Here is a 23676-nt window from a genome sequence, read left to right on the forward strand (position 1 = left end):
GTTCAGAACGACCACCAATGGCAGGAGGGGGCGGGAGGGGTTAGAGTTCATTTACCCCCTTCTGCTCACCGGTCGAAGTCGGGCAGAGCGGGGGGGGGGAGCATGGCCGGGGCTTACCCGGACCCTGGAAAGTGCGTCGGTGGAGAAGGCTGCAGTGAAAATCGCGGCAATTGATCTTCACTGTGGCCTTCTAAAAGCTGCAAAACTACAACTCCCAGCATGCTGGGAGTTGTAGTTCTGCAACATCTGAAGGGCCAGATATTGCAGAACTACACGCCCAGCATCCCTGACTGTCTGGCCATGCCGGGAATTGTAGTTTTGCAACAGCTGTAGGCACACTGGTTGGGAAACACTGAGCTAGAGTCTGTTTCCTAACTCAGTGATTCCAGCCCGTGTGCCTCCAGCTGTTGCAAAACTACAACTCCCAGAATGCACTGACAGACCGTACATGCTGGGAGTTGTAGTTTTGCAACAGTTAGAGGCACATGGGTTGGAATCACTGAGCTAGAGTCTGTTTCTCAGTGGTTAACTCAGTGGTTCCCCACCAGTGTGCCTACAGCTGTTGCAAAACTACAACTCCCTGCATGTATGGAATGTCAGTACATTCTGGAAGTTGTAGTTTTGCCACAGCTGAAGGTTTGGGGTGCCCCCCCCCAGTTTGAGCTGCTGCAAATTTTCCGTCGCAGCTCAAACGCCCAGCGGAAAACTTACTGTGAACCCCCGCCTGTGTGAATGTACCCTAAAAACTACACTACACTAACAATAAAAAGTAAAACGCTACATATACACCCCCTTACACGTGTGTCTCCCCCCCCCCCCCCCCCAATAGAAATGAAAAACGTCTCATACGACAGTGTTTCCTAAATGGAGCCTCCAGCTGTTGCAAAACCACAACTCACAGCCATAGACTGTCCTGGAAGGCTGGGAGTCTTGCAACAGCTGGAGGCACCCTGTTTGGGAAACACTGCTGTAGGGTTTTGGTGGCGACAAGCCCCATCCTTGTAACCGGGTCCGCCCCTATTGCAAATTCCTTATTTAGGCCTTAAATGCGTATGGCGCTCTCTCACTTCAGAGCCCTGTCGTATTTCAAAGCAACAATTTAGGGCCACATATGGGGTATTTCCATACTCAGGAGAAATTGTGTTACAAATTTTGGGGGTATTTTTCTCCTTTTACCCCTTATGAAAAGGTAAAGTTGAGGTCTACATCAGCATGTTAGTGTAAAAAAACTTAAAATGTTTACACTAACGTGCTGGTGTTGTCCCATACTATTCATTTTCACATGAGGTAAAAGGAGAAAAAGACCCCCAAAATTTCTAACGCAATTTCTTCTCAGTACGGAAATACCCCATATGTTGGCGTAAAATGCTCTGCGGATTAACTACATGGCTCAGGAGTGAGAGAGCGCCATGTACATTTGAGACCAAAATTGGGGATTTGCACTGGGGTGGCTGATCGTTACAGCGGTTCTGACATGAACGCAAAAAAAAAACACCCACATGTGACCCCATTTTGAAAACTACACCCCTCGCGGAATGTAACAAGGGGTATAGTGAGCCTTAACAACCAACAGATCTTTGACAAATTTTCTTTAAAGTTGGACATGAAAATAAATTTTCAAAAAATTCCCTGAAATGTTGATGTTACCCCAAATTTTTCATTTTCACAGGGGGTAATAGGAAAAAAGCCCATTTCTTATATAAATACCCCATATGTGGCTGTAAAGTTCTCTGCTGGTGAACTACAACGCTCAGAAGAGAAGGGGCGCCATTGGGCTGTTTGAGAGAGAATTAGGCTGGAATTGAAGGCTATGTGTGTTTGCAAAGCCCCCATGCTGCCAGAACAGTGGACCCCCTTCAGGTCAACTTTTTGGACCTGGAAATTGAGGTAAAACAAAACAAATTGTCCTGTAACACATACAAGAAAGCCACAGCAAGGAATAGCTATATCGGCTCTGACAGTTGCCATTTACCGAGATGATTGATGAATGTGCCCAAGGGCCAGTATCGGCGTTTGAAACTTAACTGTACGTCAGAGGTAGATTTTTTTAGAGGAAGCAAAAATTTTCACTTCTCTATTCAAAAAAAAGAACTACCCCAATATCATACTACAAAATTATTTGGACCAGGTCAGAAAATTTGACAGATCCTCTTTCTTTACACCTTAAATCACTGATTCAGACTCCACAGAACATAATTTAAAGTTGATTTTACCGTACAATTCAGACTACAAAAAAGTTGAAAATATTATAACCAAGCACTGGCATAAGATTAAATCAGATAAAGATGTAAGTTGGCGCCTACCTCATCACCCCCCAATAGTATACACAAAAGCCCCCAATTTAGGACTGGCTGTGGCACCCACTGTCAGACCTCCAGACAATGTAATAAAAACATCAAATACGTGGCTCAGTCATCTCTTATTATCTCAGGACCTGACTCAAAATACAGGACATTTCATTATTGTCTGGATTTCCATTACTGTCTGGATTATCAGATACCGGATAACCAAAAATGTAATCTTCTTTACAAAAATAGTGCTAGATATCGGTGTTTATTAACTACTGTTACAATATATGGCTTATAATCTTTATATTATATCTGCTCAAGGGCCCTGTGCTACGAGGTTTATTTTGCATACATAACTGTATTTTAATAACATTTTACTATTTTGTATCATATAATTGAAGCACGGTCTTAATTTATATTTAACCAGATTTAATCTATGTATCAGTTTTTCTGATACTAGTTTTGAGGGGTTGGTTTTTGTTGAATTCTTACTAAATTACCCAACACCAGGTGTAGGTGTACAACCTTCTTACCTCAACTAGTTAATTATGAGCTGCCCATCCCTTTCAGAATTGTAAATTACTTCTATTAAAAAAAATCTTAATCCTTCCTGTACTTATCAGCTGTTGTATGCTCCAGAGGAAGTTCTTTTCTTTTTTGAATTTCCTTCCTGTCTGACCACAGTGCTCTCTGCTGACACATCTGTCCAAAAATGGACAGAGGTGTCAGCAGAGAGCACTGTTGTCAGACAGAAAGGAAATTCAAAAAGAAAAGAACTTCTTCTGGAACATACAGCAACTGGTAATTACAGGAAGGATTAAGATTTTTATATAGAAGTAATTTACAAATCTGTTTAACTTTCTGTCACCAGTTGATTTAAAAAAAAATGCTTTCCAGGGGAGTACCCCTTTACGGGTCTAGATACTGTGAAAAGCCATTCAAAAGTACACACCTGCTGGTGTTGTAGACAAATACTGTTTTAAGCGTACTGGAGCGCATTGTACTCCCCTCATAAGTGCATACTACATACGTAAATCTAAGTGATGTACCATTGTGTTCCTGTTAAAATCTTAAGGGCCTAGTTACTGTGAAAGGCCAGCCAAAAGTACACATCTGCTGGTGTTGTAGACAAATACTGTTTTAAGCGTACTGGAGCGCATTGTACTCCCCTCATAAGTGCATACCACATACGTACATCTACTTGGTGTACCATTTTGTTCCTGTTAAAGTCTTAAGAGCCTAGTTACTGTGAAAGGACAGCCAAAAGTACACACCTGCTGGTGTTGTAGACAAATACTGTTTTAAGCACAGTGGAGTATATTGTCCTCCCCTCATATATGCATAAAGTATGTCAGGTAGAGAAGTGCCAGGACGTGCACAGAGGAGTGGTAGAGGCCTTAATTCATCAGGCAGAGGTTGCAGCAGACTAGGGGTGAGTTGCAGCAGGAGTCGCAGTGAGAGGCCTAAGCTCATTCTGCCACTATATGGTCGCCTACTACTCCCGCCACCTCCAGGCTGTGCCATTCAGCCACTATATGGTCTCCTCTTGCTGCCACCAACTCCAGGCTGTGTCATTAAGCCACTATATGGTATCCTCTTGCTGCCACCAACTCCAGGCTGTGCCATTCAACCACTATATGGTCTACTCATACTTCAGCCACCTCCAGGCTGTGCCATTCAGCCACTATATTGTCTCCTCTTGCTGCTGCCAACTCCAGGCTGTGTCATTCAGCCCCTATATGTTCTCCTCTTGCTGCTGCCAACTCCAGGCTGTATCATTCAGCCACTATATGGTCTCCTCATGCTTCCACCACCTCCAGGCTGTGTCACTGTACCGCCATCTGGTCTCCTCATGCTGCTGGCACATTAAATAAAACTTTTTAGGTTCATGTATTTGAAATCTTCAATTTAAATGTTATAAAATATCTTTCATCTTTTTAATTGTGAGGCCCTATGCTTTCATCAGGCTGTTATCACCTCCAGGCTGGGTCATTCAGCCACTATGGTCTCTTCATGCTGCCACCACTTCCACGGTGTGTCATTCAAGCACTATATGGTCTCCTCATGCTGCCGCAACCTCCACTCTGTGTCATTCAACCACAATATGGTCTCCTCATCCTGATGCCACCTCCAGGCTCTGTCATTGTGCCACTCTGCAACAGCGATTCTAATAGCGACGCCTCTAATCTGCATGTCATACTGAATAACAGTATTATTTCACTAACCCAGCACTTACCCTATGCATGTTACAGCAAGGCAAAGTGTTCTACACCCCTATTGAGGCTCTCTGTAGGTCAGAAATAGCCGTTTTTAATAGAGATTCGCCACAAGTAAATTTGGACCATTCCAAATTTTTTAGGAAAATTCTGCGAATCGGCCAAATCGAATTTTTCAAAAATTCGATCATCTCTACTTACTGACACACAGGGCTGCAGCAGGGTAGCACTGTGTGTCTGCTCATATCAAAATCTGCAGCATTTTTCCCGCAGCGGCACTACGTGTCACTCTACCCTAAAGGAGTATTCTAGTGTTTCAGACAAAAAATTTGGCTTACCTACCTCTAGCCCCCTGCAGGTCTTGCTGCAGCTCCCATCCAGCTCCTTCTGGTCCCATATTGCTTGTCTCTTCTGCCTTCTTCCAAGATAAGGGGTCGGAGAAGGACCTGCCTGTTAAGTCACTGGCTTCAGCGGTGTTCTGTCTTGGCCAGTGATTGGCTGAGTGTGCAGGGCCTGCTTTAATCTCTCTTCTTGGAAGCAGGTAAAACAGAAGTCCAGTGAGGGACTGAATGGAGACACAACGGGAGGTAAACAACCCAAGCTCTAACCACTACTTCATATAAAGCAGCTATCTGTGTCAAAGCCCTGGGAATAAATACCTCAAAAACCAGGATTTATGGATAACAGATTGGTCTTTACTGATGCTGCAAATTCAATATAACAGAAGACAGTGATGATGATACAGACTATGAATATCACATTTGATAGACATGTTAGGTAGATATAGCTAGTAGTATGTCACTATAACAGTCCTTGAATAATGGGAAGAATATAGACTGGGGAACTGTCTGACTCGTAGTCCTTCTAAGTGGACTGGTTTTCTAACCCTAGTGGTATGTGCTGGTCTCCGAGGCATGTGGCACGTGCGGGTCTCCGAGGCATGTGGCAGTTCTGGTCTTTTACTTCACTGCACTGCAGGATGAGATTAGACATGATTTGAGGCTTGAATTTAGACTGCCTTGATTTGGCTGTACTTTTGTGGTTTCCCGGTACAGGACCTGGCCCTGTCCCTTGTCTAAGGTCCCCGCAGCTAGAGTCCCTCCATGTCTATAGGGCTCTCCTGTAGTTCTAACCCCTAGTCGTCTTAAGTAAAGAGTGTACATATTAATTTAATGTATAGGAAATATATGTATAGGACCTTAGTGGTCACGTGATACACAGTTGTAATGTATAAAACAGACCTTTGGAGGTCATGTGATATACCCAGAGTTCACTGGGTTCATAACTTACAGGTTTGCTGACCAATGAGCTTAGTCCAGCCACTTATTATAAAAAGGGCTTTAGTCAATCAATTCACTCTCTTGGTCTCTTATCTCCTGGATCTCATCAGCATCAATTCAATTTATCTAGGCCCAAAGCCTAAGAACCTGCAGCCACAAAACGTGAGTTGCTCAAAGCTCAAACTACTGAATCCTGTGTGACTACTATCAGCTCAAATATTCTAAAATAGTAGAACAGTGGCTAGCATCAAAAGCTCATTGCTTCCAAGTCCCAGCAAACCTGTGAGGAACCTGTATCCCGGTTCACTCTTGAAATGACTGTTATGTTCAATACCGTTGCATAAAATCTGCAAGTAAAGTTTCTTCAGTTTACTTCATAAAATCTGCTGTGGACATTCCGTTATTTCTCCCTGCCATTTGTGGGACGGTTGCCGGAAGGAACATTACTATTGAGGAATCTTCCCCCTGGCATCACGACATTCAAGGGTTAATACCACCAGACCCTACACTATTACCGGTGGGTGAGATGATTTGGGCACGCAGGAATTGCTCCACCGATTCTGATTTCATCAAGGAGGCTGACTCCATCAAAAAACGCCTACTGTCCAGGGGCTACCCATGTTGGTCTCTCGACAGAGCTAAAAAGATTGCATATGAAAAAATCCGATTGGAACTCCTGCACAGACAAAATACTCATTTCACAAATTCAATCACTTCTAATCCTTCCCCTGTTATCTTTACTACCCCTTACAGTATGGAAATATTTTGGATCTTGAAACTTTCTACACGTGTACCTTCTGGTCTAAATAGAAGACAAGATGTCATATTGCATTATTGATAACTATGGAGTTATGTGTCAGAGTACAGACTTGCTGTCGGTCAGCTATTTTCATTATTAGTATTTATATATATACTTTTTATCTATGTTTACATAAATTTTTTGCATCTTTGACACATATCTCCCATATGCATACATTATTATTTTGACATCCTTCCATATACTTACCCGTGATATGCTTCTTTCAATGTGTATTTGCTGCCTTGCATCCCCTACAATACATATTCATTTATTTATCCCATTTTTTTATATTTATTAACCTAGTATTTTGGGGTTTGCTGATATGTTTCCATATTCACTTTGTTTTTATTTCACTTTGTGGCTGTTTTATATGTCAGTTTAATACACCTTTTATGCCACTATATCTGTTAAAACATGTAAGGGGTTAATCCCACCTGACCACTAGTGTTGAGCGGCATAGGCCATATTCGAATTCGCGAATATTCCCGAATATATGGATGAATATTCGTCATATTCGCGAATATTCGTAATATCCTCGTTTTATTTTCGCATATGCAAATATTCACGTGTGCGAAAATTAACATATGCGAAAATTTGTATGTACAAAAATTAACATATGCGAATATTCGCGCACCAGTCTCACACAGTAGTATTAGAACCTTCTTACACCACATAAGCTGGAAGCAGAGAGGGATGATAACTGTGATGTGTACTGTGAAAAAAAACAAAAACGAATATTCGTAATTACGAATATATAGCGCTATATTCGCGAATATTCGCGAATTCGCGAATATGCGATATTCGCGAATAAAATTTGAATTGCGAATATTCGTGAGCAACACTACTGACCACAGCACCTGTGCTTGAGTGGGATTACTCCACCTTTATATACCTGTGTTTTCCTTGCACTTGTTGTATGACTAAGAGCGCTTGGCGCTTGAAACGCGTAACCTCTGCTGTTCCTTGTATGTCCCTTGAATAAAGACGGTTTTATTGCTTTGAAGCTGGATCCAACTCGGCTTTCTTCTCTACATTCTCTGTGTTGTTCAGCACCTGGATCCGTGCTCCGGTTGTCCAGGCGGGGTGAGCTGGTTTGGACTTTCTGTCTACACTATAACCGCAACACCCTAGACACCATTACTCTCTCCCGGCACCACACTTTTGTTCAGGTAGCTAAGTGTGAGTACGTACTTTAGGGGTCTTAACAGGGCAACGTTCCTTGGTAAACATTGCAAAGTCTTCCTCCCTTATCTATGTTTCATTGGGTTACTCTCAGACATTAGACTGTCGCTTTGGACAGGCCGGCCCAGAGGATATTCAAACATAGTCCTTCTTTTGCTAGAGTTGCTTTTAGCTTTGCTCTTGTCCCTAAAGCATCCACTTGTGTTGGTAATACCCCTGGAGTGGTATAAGCCAGAAAGGTTGCTGTTTGTTGTCTAGACCTGGAATATTGTAGTTGAAGTCTGTTGCTGGGTGATGTTACTGCTTCTGGCCAAGGCCTGACTTTGTCTAACAAGGGGACTGGGTGGAGACAGGACAGCTCTTAGTCCTAATTGACTGATGGATGAACATGTGGCATGTTGCCACCTTTACACAGTGAAGATAAGGATTTTGGGTACAGACAATTAACCCCTTGAACTATATTTAGGCTCAGTGCATGGAGGATACATATAATAACATTGAAAAATACACTTACATAGAAACACATTAAAAGACATAGGGCAGATTTATCAAAACCTGTGCAGAGGAAGAAAGGTGCAGTTGCCCATAGCAACCAATCAGCTAGCTTCTTTCATTTCTTTCATGATTGGTTGCTTCGGGCAACTAGTCAACTTTTCCTCTGCACAGATTTTGATAAATCTTGCCCATAGTTCTGAGGGTGAGGTAGGGACCTTTGAGGCAACAGTCACCCGAATGAACAATGTTCATGTTAGCGAAAGATGACCCCCCCCCCCCCCCTGCTCTGGACCACCACAATAACACGTGCAGGATACTGTTGCTTTTTTGTATTTGTTTTTGCATTGCAGTCACAGTTATTTATTTCACTTGGTTAGAAGGTGCCTAATAGCTTTGTCTCTGTCTATTCCACTGTCCTATTTATCTGGATTCTAATAATCTTTGAGTTGTGATGTGATAAGGACAGAATAGTATGTGGAAAATATTCTTAAGCAGCGAGTGCGGGGCCCACAGGGGGACACATCTACAGTCGGGATCATTCCATGTGCAATTAATATCTGGCTGGAATACAGAATATCACATAGAGTATCGGGTATCTGCAGCATGTGTTTTGAACCCCCCATACTATAAATCTCTATTATCTGGGGTGAGGTCTCTGCTGTGTCCAGGTTCAGCTCTGATTGTGAGTCATTTTCTGCACTTTAATCCCCCCTTGATTCTCCACTTTCTCAATGTTCCGTCAATCTATTTGTGGAATATGGTTGACAACTCTCATCAGGGGTGTACTACTGGCCCAGACTCCAGTCATGTGATTCTGTCATTACTGCATAGTACATTGCTGCATAACATGGCCGATTTGCAGCTCAGGAGTCTGGGAAAGCTGAGTGAACTGATCTGAAATGATCTATTGCTGTTCCGAACTGCTTTGCTGGGTATATCTATGAAACTGTCTTGTGCACAGTACAAAAGAATGTAAAATGACATTTTGGTAATTGTGGGACTGCAGCTGGGTTCAGCTGAGTTTCTTGCTGTGATTTACAAGGCAGCAGTGATGGATGGGACAGGTCCAGCCTAATAAAAAGCGCAGTAAGTGCTCCTCAAAGACCATGGATGATGCAAATCGCCAAATCCTCCTCACTGCTCTGCATATTCGGCTGTTCTCATGATGAGGGGCCTCAGCTGCGCAGATCAGGTGGGGCGTCTGTTGTTATCATACAAAGTATGTGATCCAGAAACCTGTGGAAAAATTATAATCAGTTTAAGTGAAGATCTGCACTATTTCAGCTAATAAAAGAAAACCCTGATGGGAACTATCTGAATGGAAGTCAAAATTACACTTTTTTGACCTTTATGGGGTGATGAGATCTATGGCCATGTCTGTTGTATATGGCAATGTACACTAAATATGTGGTGTAAAAAGAGCCTCACTACTTCTGACTGTACAGCTCTGCTACATAGTGTGGTAGCCCTGGGGGGGGGGGGGGGGGGTGTATGGTAGTAGGGGTGTTGTTGCGGTAGATAAGGGGTTAATGTTAACCCTATAGTTCGTGACGCCAGACTGAGGGCTAGTATGCTGAGGTAATTCTCCGGCCTACCGCTGCCCTTCTCAGTAACGATAGGTGCATGCATAAATGACTGAAGGTCCACAAGGTACTTGAACTTGAACAAACTTTACTGAAAGGCTTGTGGTACATCCAATGCACAATAACAGTCTCAGGAATACAGTCTCTATATAGTGCAATGACTGACAGTTGTTGCGGACCTTGACTTTAGATCTAGTCTCTGAATTTAGGGTCATTTTGCAGATCCATCCAGATTTAGGGGATAGATAAGGTCCGGTGATCATGCAGAGTGCTTAGGGATTGATACACTCTCAATTTAAAATCGATCAGCCGTTGCTGCATGGCTCGGGCCTAACTCACTGCGGGAGATAGCTGTACAAGTCCTTCCTCATCAGGAGCGCAGGAGCAAAAGAGAGCGAGCAATGGCCGCCGCTCCCTTATGTGGGCTGGGGCAGGGCCGCTCTCACTGGTCCAATTAACTGTCACTCACCGTTACAGGAGGGAGATATACGTCATAGGGACCTCGAAAGGTCCTGAAGCACAAAACCATAGAGTTTACCTGATCACGTGACCCACAGGTCCTGCTACGCTATGGACAGGTAATTAACTATTTATTTACATGTATACAATCCTATATATATAAATCCTAAATGGTTACTGGATAACTAGTATCTGGATGAGAGGTGACTAGGGGTGAACTAGACAATAAGGACCCCGACGTCCTAGGGACTCTGGCTAAGGGGACCTATATACAGAGGTACCGGACAGGATACGGTACTGGGACACCACAATAATATCCTGCTGTCTGTATAAATTCCAGACCTTCTGCCTTTGGCTCTGTGCACTTCTCATTGGACTGCAGTATACTCAGGGGAAATTGGTCGTCCAGATTTTCATAAATAATTTATTGTATTATAAACAAAAAACAAAAAAAAAAGTTCTACACCTTTTAAAGTAGATGAAAACATTTAAAAAAACATTTAAAAAAAAAAAACATTTAAAAAAAAAAATCCGGGGCCTGCGTCAGGTGCAAACTTAATACAATTTCCCCTGTGGGATTCTTCAAAAACTCTTCTTATTGCATCACATTTACTCCAGTCACACCCAGAGTTGCAGCCACTATACTGTTTGTTTCTTGTTAGCGCTACTGCTACAGGAACACACATATTGCTGGGTGACAACCATCAACAGCTGCCATTACAGTGCTTATAGGGAACTGCCATCCTTTCTTCATGTGGTGGCGGGGTGTGTGGTGCAGGGCAGATGGCATTAACCACTTGTATTCGTGATGATAGGGCGTGGTTTAGCCTACAACCACCCAAAGGTATACCGCTGAATCCTGGGCTAGGCACGGGGGCAAGACTCCGACACCAATATATTTCTCTAACAGTATATACATATTTTCATTGTACCGTTCCACAGTCCTGGTACATTTTAGTGTTCCTAGTAAAGAATCCCAGCTAGAAGCCGGACACGTATACTTACGCAATTGGTTACAAATAAACTACTTGACAAGTTTGTCAGGCACTTTTCTTTAATGTTGCATAACCTGTGGAGAACAAAAGTACTTCACAAAGAAAGTTAATGATATAGATCAGAATTATCACGGGTAGACTTCCCTAACTTGGGAACTTGCCATCGCAGCCTCGCCGGTCGGACTGCTCATGAGGCTGGGACATGTAACGGGGTCCATGGGACTGTGCCCCCCCCCATGGGGCTCACGCGGGTGATGCAGTTCACCCGTGACACGGTGGATTCTGTAATGGTGGGGCTGATGGTAAAAACCATTTGAACTGTAGCAGCTTGCGCCACTGGGGAAACGACGGTTGGTGCCTGTTGGGCCGACCAAACCTTCTCTGTGGGAGTAGGTTGAGGCACTTCAGTTGGTGCCCGCTGGTTAGGCCAAACCTCCTTGACCACAGGAGTAGGCCTGGGCACATTCACAGATGACTGTGATAGATATTTTGGTGCCATGACAGGCACTTCGGGCAAATATTTCTCTTCTTCTGGACAGATGCCTTTGACTTTAGGGGACAACAAGGGTAACAGATACTGTCGCAGATATTGGATAACTTGCAGCTCATAGCCAAACAACCACTTAGGTAATGGTGGTGACTGAACACGGGTGACAGACTTCTGGGCCTGGGGGGTTTGCTCTGGGCTAGAAGGAGGGGGTAGAGAACACGGCCTCATTTGAGCATAAGTTGCTCCAGAGAAAGCCAGGATGGAGGGAGGAATGGAGGAACGGACGGGGGCCTCCAAGGAAGTCCTGTAAAGCCCTCCAGCAAAAGGAGGATGACAGCTAGAGGAACCTAACAGAGGTTGCCATCTTAAAAGGACATTTCAAGATGGATCCACCATGCTGAATGTACTTAGGAAGAAATCCCAGCTGGTGAGACAAGATTTATGAATATGCCTACATAACCCTCCTACATTATTAACTAATGCTAAGGACTATCTTTATATGAAGATTTCTTGTTTTATGTACTGTCTGCCATGATGCCAAGAAGATTACAATACAATAAATGTATGTTTTTTATACAAACAAAGAGCTCACTCTCTCCATGATCAGACCGGTTATAATTTAGCATTCCAGTTATATTTAACATTTGGTGAGCCAGCCATTCGTCTTCGTCAAGCTTGAACAGGGGGAGAGACGAACGCATGCCATATTCAAGCTTTCGGAAGATGTGAACCTAAAGGACCATTGGAGGACGCCAGGAAAAGTCAGCAAATGACCATTGTTGGAGATAAGACGTGCCAGACACAGGGAAGTGATCTGAAAAACAGACGTACCAGCAAAGCAGGCTGAGCATACAAGTAGGCTATCTTGTGAGTATTGCTTTAATTAATTTTATTATGGCAAGAACAAGTTTTGTGAAAGTTCCAGATTTATCTTGTCATGAGATAGATTTAAAGACAGTATGGCTTAATCTTTTTGCAGAGTGTGAAACTAAGAACAAAGAATTAGAGAATAAATTAATATCTGTAAATAGGGAAAAAGCTAAGTTAAAGAATATTTTTCAATTGGTAAAAATTTGTTTTTCCATTTTTGCACTTTGTTTTTTTTCCTACCTTTTAAAAATCATAACCCTTTAAATTTTGCACCTAAAAATCCATATGACAGTTTTTTTTTATTTGCGCCACCAATTCAACATTGCAATGACATCAGTCATTTTATCAAAAAATCTATGGCAAAACAGAAAAAAAAATCATTGTGCGACAAAATTGAAGAAAAACATAATTTTGTAACTTTTGGGGGCTTCCGTTTCTACGCAGTACATTTTTCAGTAAAAATGACACCTTATCTTTGTTCTGTAGGAATATACAATTAAAATGATACCCTACTTATATATAGGAAAATTAATGTTTAAAAATGTCCTGTTATGACACCTATAACTTTCTTATTTTTATGTGTAAGGGGCAGTATGAGGGCTCATATTATGTGCCGTGCTCTGAAGTTTTTATCGGTACCATTTTTGTCATGATCAGACTTTTTAATAATTTTTTATTCATTTTTTTATGGTATAAAAAGTGACAAAATATGCTGTTATGGACTTTGGAATTTTTTTGTGCATACGCCATTAACCGTGTGGTTTAATTAATGATACATTTTTATATTTCAGACAGTTACGCACGTGGTGATACCACATATGTTTATTTTTACACAGTTTTTTTTTAATGGGAAAAGGGGGGGTGATTCAGACTTTTATTAGGGAAAGAGTTGTTGTTTTTCAACAGCTGGAGGCTCTGTTTTGGAAAAAAAAATTTTATTGGGGTGGGGGGGACGGTGTAGGGGTATGTGTATATGTAGCGTTTTACTTTTTATTTTGTGTAGGTGTAGTGTAGTGTTTTTAGGGTACATTCACACGGTTCGGTTTACAGTGAGTTTGAGCTGGGAGTTTGAGCTGCGGCTGAAAATTTGCCACATCTCAAAGCTTGCTGTAAACCCACCCGTGTGAATGTACCCTGTACATTCACATGGGGGGGGGAGGGGGGCAAACCTCCAGCTGTTGCAAAACTACAACTCCCAGCATGCACTGACAGACCATACGTGCTGGGAGTTGTAATTATGCAACAGCTGGAGGCACATTGGTTGCGAAACACAGAGCGTTTATTACTTAATTCAGTGTTTCACAACCAGTGTTCCTCCAGCTGTTGCAAAACTACAACTCCAAGCATGTACAGTCTCTCAGTGCATGCTGGGATTTGTATTTTTGCATTGCAGCAGCTGGAGGCACACTGGTTATGAAACACTGAGTTAGGTAACAAACTCGGTTTAACAACCAATGTGTCTCCCCAACTGTTGCAAAACCGCAACAATCAGCATGCATTGACAGGGCATGCTGAGAGTTGTAGTTTTGCAACAGCTGGAGCACACTGCTACAACTCCCAGCATGCCCTTTGGTAGTCTGTGCATGCTAGGAGTTGTAGTTATTCAACAACTGGATGCACACTTTTTCATAGAAAAAAAGTGCCTCTAGCTGTTGCTTAACTACAACCCCCAGCATGCACAGACTACCAAAGGGCATGCTGGGAGTTGTAGTTGGAACTCCAGCTGTTGCAAAACTACAACTCCCAGCATGTCCTTTGCTAAGCAACAGTACAAGGTGAACAGGACTCACCTCCTGCTGTATCCTTCTGCCGGGACCGCCGCTGAGACCGATCCTGCTGCTCCTGTCGCCGCCACCTATCCTGAGGGGACCCCCGCCGGCCCAGGGCAAGGTAGGAGACCCCCGCTGGCGCTGATCTCCGCTCCGATCGCCGTCCCGATCACCGTCCAGCAGGTCCGTGAATTCACACTTGCGATTTGCGCCGATTACGGGTCATACGGGTCTATGGTGACCCGGTGACCCGGAATAGAAGGGGGATCGCGGTTGTCTAAGACAGCCACGATACCCCTGTAGCGATAGGAGTGAGGTGGCAGACGTGCCACCCCTCCTATCTCTGTTATTGGTGGTCTAGACGCGACCACCAATAGCAGATCGGGGGCGGGGGGGTTTACTTTCATTTTCCCCGTTCTGCCCACCCACAATATGCGCGGCAGAACAGGGAAATGACGGGGACCGAACGCCGAAGATCCACTTACCCGTCGGTGGAAGCTGCTGGACGGGATCGGCGGCGGTGATCGGCACGGGCGGCGATGTCGTGCAGAAGAAGAGGACGGCTCCCTGGATCCGACGGAAGCCGATAAGTTGCCTAGCAACATCTAGAGGGCTACAGTCTGAGACTGTAGCCCTCCAGATGTTGCAAAACTACAACTCCCAGCATGCCCAGGCAGCTGCTGGGCATGCTGGGATTTGCAGTTTTGCAACAGCTGGAAGTCTACAGTTTAGAGACCACTGCACAGTGATCTCTATACTCTAGCACTCTAGATCTTGCAAAACTACAACTCCTAGCATGCCCACACAGCAGTTTGCTGTCTGTGCATGCTGGGATTTGTAGTTTTGTAACATCTGGAGGTCCACAGTTTGGAGATCACAGTGCAGTGGTCTCTATCTGTAGCCCTCCAGATGTTGCAAAACTGCAAATCCCAGCATGCCGAAACAGTTGTCTCGGCATGCTGGGAAAAGTAGTTGCGTACCTCTAGCTGCTGCATAACTAGATCTCCCAGCATACCCTTCGGCGATCAGTACATGCTGGGAGTTGTAGTTTTACAACAGCTATAGGCACACTGGTTGGAAAATACTGAGTTAGGTAACAGAACCTAACTGAAGGTTTTCCAACCAGTGTGCCTCCAGCTGTTGCAAAACTACAACTCCCAGCATGCACGATCTGTCAGTACATGCTGGAAGTTGTAGTTTTGAAACAGCTGGAGGTTTGCCCCCCCCCCCCCCCCATGTGAACGTACAGGGTACATTCACACGGACAGGTTCACAGTAAGTTTCCTGCTTCAAGTATGAGCTGCGGCAAATTTTTCGCCGCAGCGCAAATTTCTAGCGGGAAGCTCACTGTAAACCTTCGCCCATGTGAATGTACCCTGAAAACACTACACTACACTAACACATAATAAAGAGTAAAACACTACATCTACACCTCCTTACACTGACCCCCCCCCCAATAAAAATGAAAAATGTATTGTACAGCAGTGTTTCCAAAACGGAGCCTCCAGCTGTTGCAAAACAACAACTCCCAGCATTTCCGGACAGCCACTGACTGTCCAGGCATGCTGGGAGTTTAGCAACAGCTGGAGACACCCTGTTTGGGAATCACTGGCGTAGAATACCCCCTATGTCCACCCCTTTGCAATCCCTAATTTAGTCCTCAAATACGCATGGCGCTCTCTCACTTCAAAGCCCTGTCGTATTACAAGGAAACAGTTTAGGGCCACATATGGGGTATCTCTGTACTCGGGAGAAATTGCGTTACAAATTTTTGGTGGCTTTTTCTCCTTTTACCCCTTATGAAAAGGAAAAGTTGGGGGCTACACCAGCCTGTCAGTGTAAAAAAATTAAAAATTTTACACTAACATGCTGGTGTTGTCCTTTACTTTTTATTTTCACAAGTGTTAAAAGGAAAAAAAGACCCACAAAATTTGTAACGCAATTTCTCCTGAGTATGGAAATACCCCATATGTGGGCGTAAAATGCTCTGCGGGCACACAACAAGGCTCAGGAGTGAGAGCGCACCATGTACATTTGAAGCCTAAATTGGTGATTTGCACAGGGGTGGCCGATTTTACAGCGGTTCTGCCATAAACGCAAAAAAAGAAATATCCACACGTGACCCCATTTTGGAAACTACACCCCTCACGAAATGTAACAAGGGGTATAGTGAGCCTTAACACCCCACAGGTGTTTGACTAATTTTCATTAAAGTTGGATGGAAAAATGAAAAAAAAAATTTTCACTAAAATGCTGCTGTTACCCAAAATTTTTCAGCACCATTGGGATTTTGAAGATAAAATTTGTCCGGAATTGAAGGCTACGTGTGTTTACAAAGCCCCCATATAGCCAGAACAATGAACCCCCCCACATATGACCCCATTTTGGAAACTACACCCCTCACGTAATGTAATAAGGGGTACAGTGAGCATTTAGGCCCCACAGGTGTCTAACAGATTTTTGGAACAGTGGTCCGTGAAAATGAAAAATTTTATTTTTCATTTGCACAGCCCACTGTTCCAAAGATCTGTCAAACGCCAGTGGGGTGTAAATACTCACTGCACCCCTTATTAAATTCTGTGAGGGGTGTAGTTTCCAAAATGGGGTCACGTGGGGGAGCCCACTGTTCTGGCACCACGGGGGGGGGGGGGGGGGGCACATGGCCCCCGACTTCTATTCCAACCAAATTCTGTCTTCAAAAGCTCAATGGCCCTCCTTCTCTTCTGAGCATTGTAGTGCACCAGCAGAGCACTTGACATCCACACATTGGGTGTTTCCATACTCAGAAAAAATGGAGTTACAAATTTTGGGGGTCATTTTCTCCTATTACCCCATGTAAAAATATAAAATGTGGGGGAAAACCAGCATTTTAGTGAAAACATTTTTTTTTTCATTTACACATCCGACTTTAGCAAAAAGTCGTGAAACACCTGTGAGGTTTTAAGGCTCACTGTACCCCTTGCTGTGTTCCTTGAGGGGTGTAGTTTCTAAAATAGTATGCCATGTGTGTTTTTTTTGCTGTTCTGGCACCATAGGGGCTTCCTAAATGCGACATGCCCTCCAAAAACCATTTCAGCAAAATTCGCTTTTCAAAAGCCAAATGTGACTCCTTCTCTTCTGAGCATTGTAGTGCGCCAGCAGAGCACTTGACGTCCACACTTGGGGTATTTCCATACTCAGAAGAGATGGGGTTACAAATTTTGGGGGGCATTTTGTCCTATTATCCCTTTTAAAAATTAAAAATTTTGGGGAAAACTAGCATTTTAGTGGAAAAAAAATAATAATTTACACATCCAACTTTAAAAAAAAGTTGTGAAGCACCTGTGGGGTGTTAAGGCTCACTGGACCCCTTGTTAAGTATCTTGAGGGGTGTAGTTTCCAAAATAGTATGCCATGTGTTTTTTTTTTTTTTTTTTTTGCTGTTCTGGCACCATAGGGGCTTCCTAAATGCGACATGTCCCACAAAAACCATTTTAGAAAAACTCTCCAAAATCCCACTGTCGCTCCTTCCCTTCTGAGCCCTCTACTGCGCCCGTCGTACACTTGACATACACATATGAGGTATTTCCTTACTCGAGAGAAATTGGGTTACACATTTTAGGAAGATTTCTCTCCTTTTACCCCTTGTAAAAATTCAAAAACTGGGTCTACAAGAACATGCCAGTGTAAAAAATGAAGATTTTGAATTCTCTCCTTCAATTTGCTGCTATTCCTGTGAAAAACCTAAAGGGTTAACAAACCTTTTGAATGTAATTTTGAATACTTTGAGGGGTGCAGTTTTTATAATGGGGGTCATTTGTGGGGCATTTCTAATATGAAGGCCCTTGAAATCCACTTCAAAACAGAACTGGTCCCTGAAAAATTTTGATCTTGAAAATTTTGTGAAAAATTGGAAAATTGCTGCTGAACTTTGAAGCCCTCTGATCTCTTCCAAAAGTAAAAACATGTCAATGTTATGATGCAATCATAAAGTAGACATGTTGTGTATGTGAATCAATATATAATTTATTTGGAATATTCATTTTTCTTATAAGAAGAGAGTTTCAAAGTTAAAAAAAATGCAAAATTTTCAATTTTTTCATCAAATTTTGGAATTTTTCACCAAGAAACAATGCAAGTATCGACAAAATTTTACCACTAATATAAATTAGAATATGTCACGAAAACCTATCTCGGAATCAGAATGAAAGGTAAAAGCATCCCAGAGTTATTAATGCTTAAAGTGACAGTGGTCAGATGTGCAAAAAATGGCCGGGTCTACAGTGAAAATTGGCTGGGTCCTTAAGGGGTTAAGAGGTTAAAGAGTACCTCTCATTAACTTATTTTTTTCTAACTCCATATCTGTTCTCTAACTAGCCCTAACACCCTCCCTGCCTTCAATTTTTTTTATAGCTTTAAAAATGTTTTTTTCTTTACCTATATAGTTCCTCACTTGCTCACTGAGCTACTGGCTGGAGAAAGTGGGTGCTTTCCAGCAGCCCTGATGTCACTGAAGCCTGCTGGGAGATCACTTCCGCCCTCTCCTCATCTATGCTGCATAGATGTGCAGCCAATCACACGGTAGATATGCTAGGGACACATAATGCTGATCTATGCTATGGCATAGCATTGATCAGTATAAGCATTCAAAAGATTGCATGTTATAGCTCCCTAAAAAAGTGTTAAAAAAAAGTTTATAAAAGTGAATTAACCCATTCCTAATAAAGGTTTGAATCCCCCTTTTCCCATTTTAAAAAAATAAAATAATAAAATAAAAATAATCATATGTGGTACCGCCGGTAAATGTCCAAGCTATTAAAATATAAGGGTAGCTAAACCGCACGGTCTATGGCGTACCTGTAAAAAAATACCAAAGTCCAAAATTCTGCATTTTTTTTCACTTCATATACCATAAGAAATGAATAAAAAGCAATCAAAAGGTCCCATCAAAACAAAAATACCAATAAAAACTACAGACAACTGCGCAATAATGAGCCCTCATATAGCCCCGTATGCGGAAAAATTAGGTTATGGGGGTCAGAAGATGACAATTTTATACATACTAATTTTGGTGCATGTAGTTATATTTGTTTTAAGTAGAAAAATTAAATAATACCTACATAAATTGAGTATCTGTTACGCCGAGCGCTCCGGGTCCCCGCTCCTCCCCGGAGCGCTCGCAGCATCCTCTCATTCGCAGCGCCCCGGTCAGACCTGCTGACCGGGTGCGCTGCAATATCACTTCCAGCCGGGATAGCGATTTGCGACGCGGGAGGCGCTCGCTCGCGATGCGCATCCCGGCTCCCGTACCTGACCCGTTCCCCGTCTGTCTTGTCCCGGCGCGCGCGGCCCCGCTCCTTAGGGCACGCGCGTGCCGGGTCTCTGCAATTTAAAGGGCCACTGCGCCACTGATTGGCGCAGCAGGCCTAATCAGTGTTATCACCTGTGCACTCCCTACTTATACCTCACTCCCCCTGCACTCCCTCGCCGGATCTTGTTGCCATTGTGCCAGTGAAAGCGTTCCCTTGTGTGTTCCTAGCCTGTGTTCCAGACCTCCTGCCGTTGCCCCTGACTACGATCCTTGCTGCCTGCCCTGACCTTCTGCTACGTCCGACCTTGCTCTTGTCTACTCCCTTGTACCGCGCTTATCTTCAGCAGTCAGAGAGGTTGAGCCGTTGCTGGTGGATACGACCTGGTTGCTACCGCCGCTGCAAGACCATCCCGCTTTGTGGCGGGCTCTGGTGAATACCAGTAGCAACTTAGAACCGGTCCACCAACACAGTCCACGCCAATCCCTCTCTGGCACAGAGGATCCACCTCCAGCCAGCCGAATCGTGACAGTATCCTTGTTACCATATGGACCTACAGAATAAAGATAAGGTGTCATTTTTTCCGAAAAGTGCACTGCATAGAAACGTAAGCCCCAAAAATTACAAAATGGCATTGTTTTTTAAATTTTTTTATTTCACCCCACAAATAAGTTTTTTTTTTGTTTTGCCGCAGATTATGTGTCTTCAACTGTTTACATAAACAGCAATAAATGGCTATAACAAAGGATAATCACCCAGTGATAAAGTATCAGTAGCTGGTCGATCAGGCAACTGTAGGATTTATCAGCCTCACCGAGGTCTCCTGTACCTGGCCATGATCTATTACATTGGAATTATTTCCGAGTAACTGCTGTCAGAAGATTCTTTCTATATACTTTACCTGTCTGCTGATTAACGCTTGATAACTGTGTTATAAGATAGTGCTGTGGGGGTCCGTAGAGCCCGACTATCAAGGACATTGCTCATAACAGTCTAACAAGTGTGCGCAAATGTAACTTCTGTGGATGTTATACTGGTCCGTAAGGTCAAAATGGGCTTGGTCCCCAAGGGGTTAAAAAATACCATATGTGTACATAGTTGCGGATTTCCCACTGTAGTCACAATTAGAGGAGAGCAGTAGTTTTGTAGTCTAAAGCAGTATCCAACATCCTGATCCAGATTGTGGAGGAACAGAATGATAAAAGTAAGGGGAAAAGAAATAACAAAAAGGGATTAAAAAAAATAGCCAAATAGCCAGGCAGAGGCAGGAGAAACACCCGGAGAGTGACAAACTGGGGCTCGCATGCGGGCGTGTCCTGCGAAGCGAGTCCCAGCCCCGTCGTCAGCAGAAGGTAAGGGGGCCATGCGCTCACGGCCAGCGTGTGTGGCCGGAGAGCATAACGTAACACATTGACTTGGTCATTCGGGGTAGTGTCGTCTCCAACTTGGAGTTGTGCCCACCAGGGCTCTGGAGGACTCGCACTGGATCCTTTGGCGACTTGGGCTGCCGGCTGTCGGGCCACCAGACGTTCTGTCAAAATGTCCTTCCACTCTATGAGGGACAACTGGGCTACTGGGGTGTACTTGGGTAAGACAGTAGAAGCATCAGACGGGACTCTCCCGTTAGTGATAGTGACAAGGCTTCTTCCAGCTCGGACAAGAGGATGATCTTCTAGTTGCATAGGTTCTAGCAGGGCCTGATAGTTCATATTCTTGACTCCGGGACGTGCACAACACCAGATGATAGTCTCTGTGTTGGGTTGTAAAGTCACTGACCTGATGTCTTGAACTCATACTCGACAGATTTCACCTTGCTTGTTGGCAAACTTCTGCTCTGCGTGTAGAACTTAATTCCTAATATAAACTCAGCAGACCCCCTTATCTGTCACATTAGTTACAATCACTCCCTGCCTGCTAAGTACATGCTCTCCTAACTGAACGGTTGGCTCCCAGTATCCATGTCTGGGGATTGGTTGCCCATTACCCACAACTACTCTGAAATTAACATCATCAGGCTCACACAATAAAATAGCATCCCAATGCTGATAGAAAACACTTTTAGGTATGGTAGACACCTTTATCTATAAAGCGCCTCCAAAGGTACACCTTCGACAACAATTTTTACATAGGGGCAGGAGGCGACATAAAGTGAGAGTCCTGATTTAGGTTGTTCAGGGATTGGAACTGATGACTGTTTTCCTGAGGGCCGGTCCTTGACTTCAGGGGAAATCCGTTTAAATCCCAACACTGAATTTTCCAATGTCCTGACTTGTTATAATAAGTGCAAAAGGGCCTTTGAGTCCCAGAGGGTCTATTGGGTGGAGAATTGCGGTAGTTGGGATTGCAGGGGGTAGGAGCAGGGGCAGGTTTTTCTAGGCAAGGGAGTAGGCCGGGTGGCCAGCTCCTTTACAGCCTTTGTCAGTTGTTCAATGTCCTGCCTAACAGTCTGTAAGTCTGAAGCTGCAGCGACTGGCAAATCAGAAGACAATGGGGCGGGGACAGGTGACGGTGGTGGTATAGGTCTGGCTATAGTGGCTCTTGAACGGGTGTAAGGGGTGCACAAACTTCCTCTGACTCAATTACTTGGACAGCCAGTCTCTTGAAAGCAGGGAATGACATTCTCAGCTGGGCTTTGTCCCACTTATTAAGGGCCCCATCAATAAATCTGTCCATTAACATCTTGTTGCCCTGCTCGGGAGTTATACCATCTAATTTTTGGACAGTCTCTGGGGCATTCTGCAGGGCTAAGGCACACGCTCCCAAGGTCTCACCTGGCTTTTGTCACCTTTCATATAGCCGGAGACGTACCTTAGATGGAGAGTTTAACTCAAATTCCTGGTACAGTCCTTCAAAGATCTGCTCTACAGTCACCTTCTCGGAGGCTGGCCAGGTGCGGACTTCCTCTGACGCTGGTCCCTGGAATTGTCCTGTGAGCAATTGCACCTGTTGGTTAGGAGGGAAAGAGTAAAAGACAAACAAACTCTGGATCCTCTCTTTGAAATCCCTCAAGGTGAAGGGGTCTCCACTGTAGGTAGGGAGGACAGGGTTCCCCATGAATAGATGCTGGAACACAGGACTGTTGATGCTGACTGCAGGCATGGCTAACAAGATCTTGGCTGCTGGGGTAGGTGATGACCTCGCTGCTGGAGATGAAGTGGCGATATCGCCTGGTTGATCTGGAGAGCTAGGTTCTGACATCCTGTTGAATTTTGAGTGCGCTGTCGCTTGAAGGGAAATAAGGTGCATTCTCCTTTAAGATGCTTACTGTAGTGCGGCAGCGGCTTTGACTTGACTGATGGGGGTACTGTAATGGATGTCCCCCCTCTATTTTGTAGGCACCCGGTTGTAATTCATCTTGCGACCAGACTTGTGTGCACTAACGGGTTAATACTGATAGCTACTGGCACCAGAGAATTGACACTGACAATCATTGGTGTTTGCAGAGTCTGCGCTGCAGCGGGTACTGGACAGGTAACAACAGAGACTAGCACAGCAGTCAGAGCTTCCAATATGGCTGCGCCCAGGGAACTTCCTGTTTTGGTCTGGTCGGCAAAATCTTCCCCTGTGCAACAGAGGGCGGCTCTTTGGTTCCTCCTCGCAGCAATGAAGAGGCGTCACCGCTGGGGACTGATGGGGCCCAGCTGCGACCGCTCACGTGCATGGGAAACACCGGGCCAAGTTAACCCTTTCAGGTACCACCTCTATACAGTTCACACAGTTCACAGTAGCAGATAACAGTCTTTTCTTCACCTCCCCCTTTATTTCACAAGTGCCTTGGGTAAAACATTTTTCACTGGTAAAGTCCTGTACACTTACTGGCGCAAATTGTATTTGCATCGGCATGCGATTTTCTGACAATACTGAATGCAGTTAAGACTGGGGGAGGACTTGTTGCATAAGGCACACACCCGTATCTTGTTCGTAGGATGCCAAAAGGTGTGGCATGGGTGTGATGCAGGGCA

General features: G+C 44.1%; 1 protein-coding gene and 1 long non-coding RNA gene across 2 annotated transcripts in view; one reads left to right on the plus strand and one right to left on the minus strand.

Annotated features, from left to right (window-relative positions):
* Nucleotides 1–8219: 8219 nt before the first annotated feature.
* LOC130276307 (uncharacterized) overlaps nucleotides 8220–23676 on the minus strand; it is a 65815-nt gene continuing 50358 nt past the window's right edge. Inside the window, exon 3 of the long non-coding RNA XR_008845077.1 lies at nucleotides 8220–9496. This is a non-coding gene — a long non-coding RNA (uncharacterized LOC130276307). The remainder of the gene's footprint in view (nucleotides 9497–23676) is intronic.
* Nucleotides 10331–23676, plus strand: part of LOC130276306 (hepatocyte nuclear factor 4-beta-like) — a 79895-nt gene continuing 66549 nt past the window's right edge. Inside the window, exon 1 of the mRNA XM_056525487.1 lies at nucleotides 10331–10421. The gene's annotated coding sequence lies outside the window, so the exon portion shown is untranslated. The remainder of the gene's footprint in view (nucleotides 10422–23676) is intronic.

The sequence above is a fragment of the Hyla sarda genome, chromosome 6 (genome assembly GCF_029499605.1).
Source record: "Hyla sarda isolate aHylSar1 chromosome 6, aHylSar1.hap1, whole genome shotgun sequence".
NCBI classification, from domain to species: Eukaryota; Metazoa; Chordata; class Amphibia; order Anura; family Hylidae; genus Hyla; species Hyla sarda.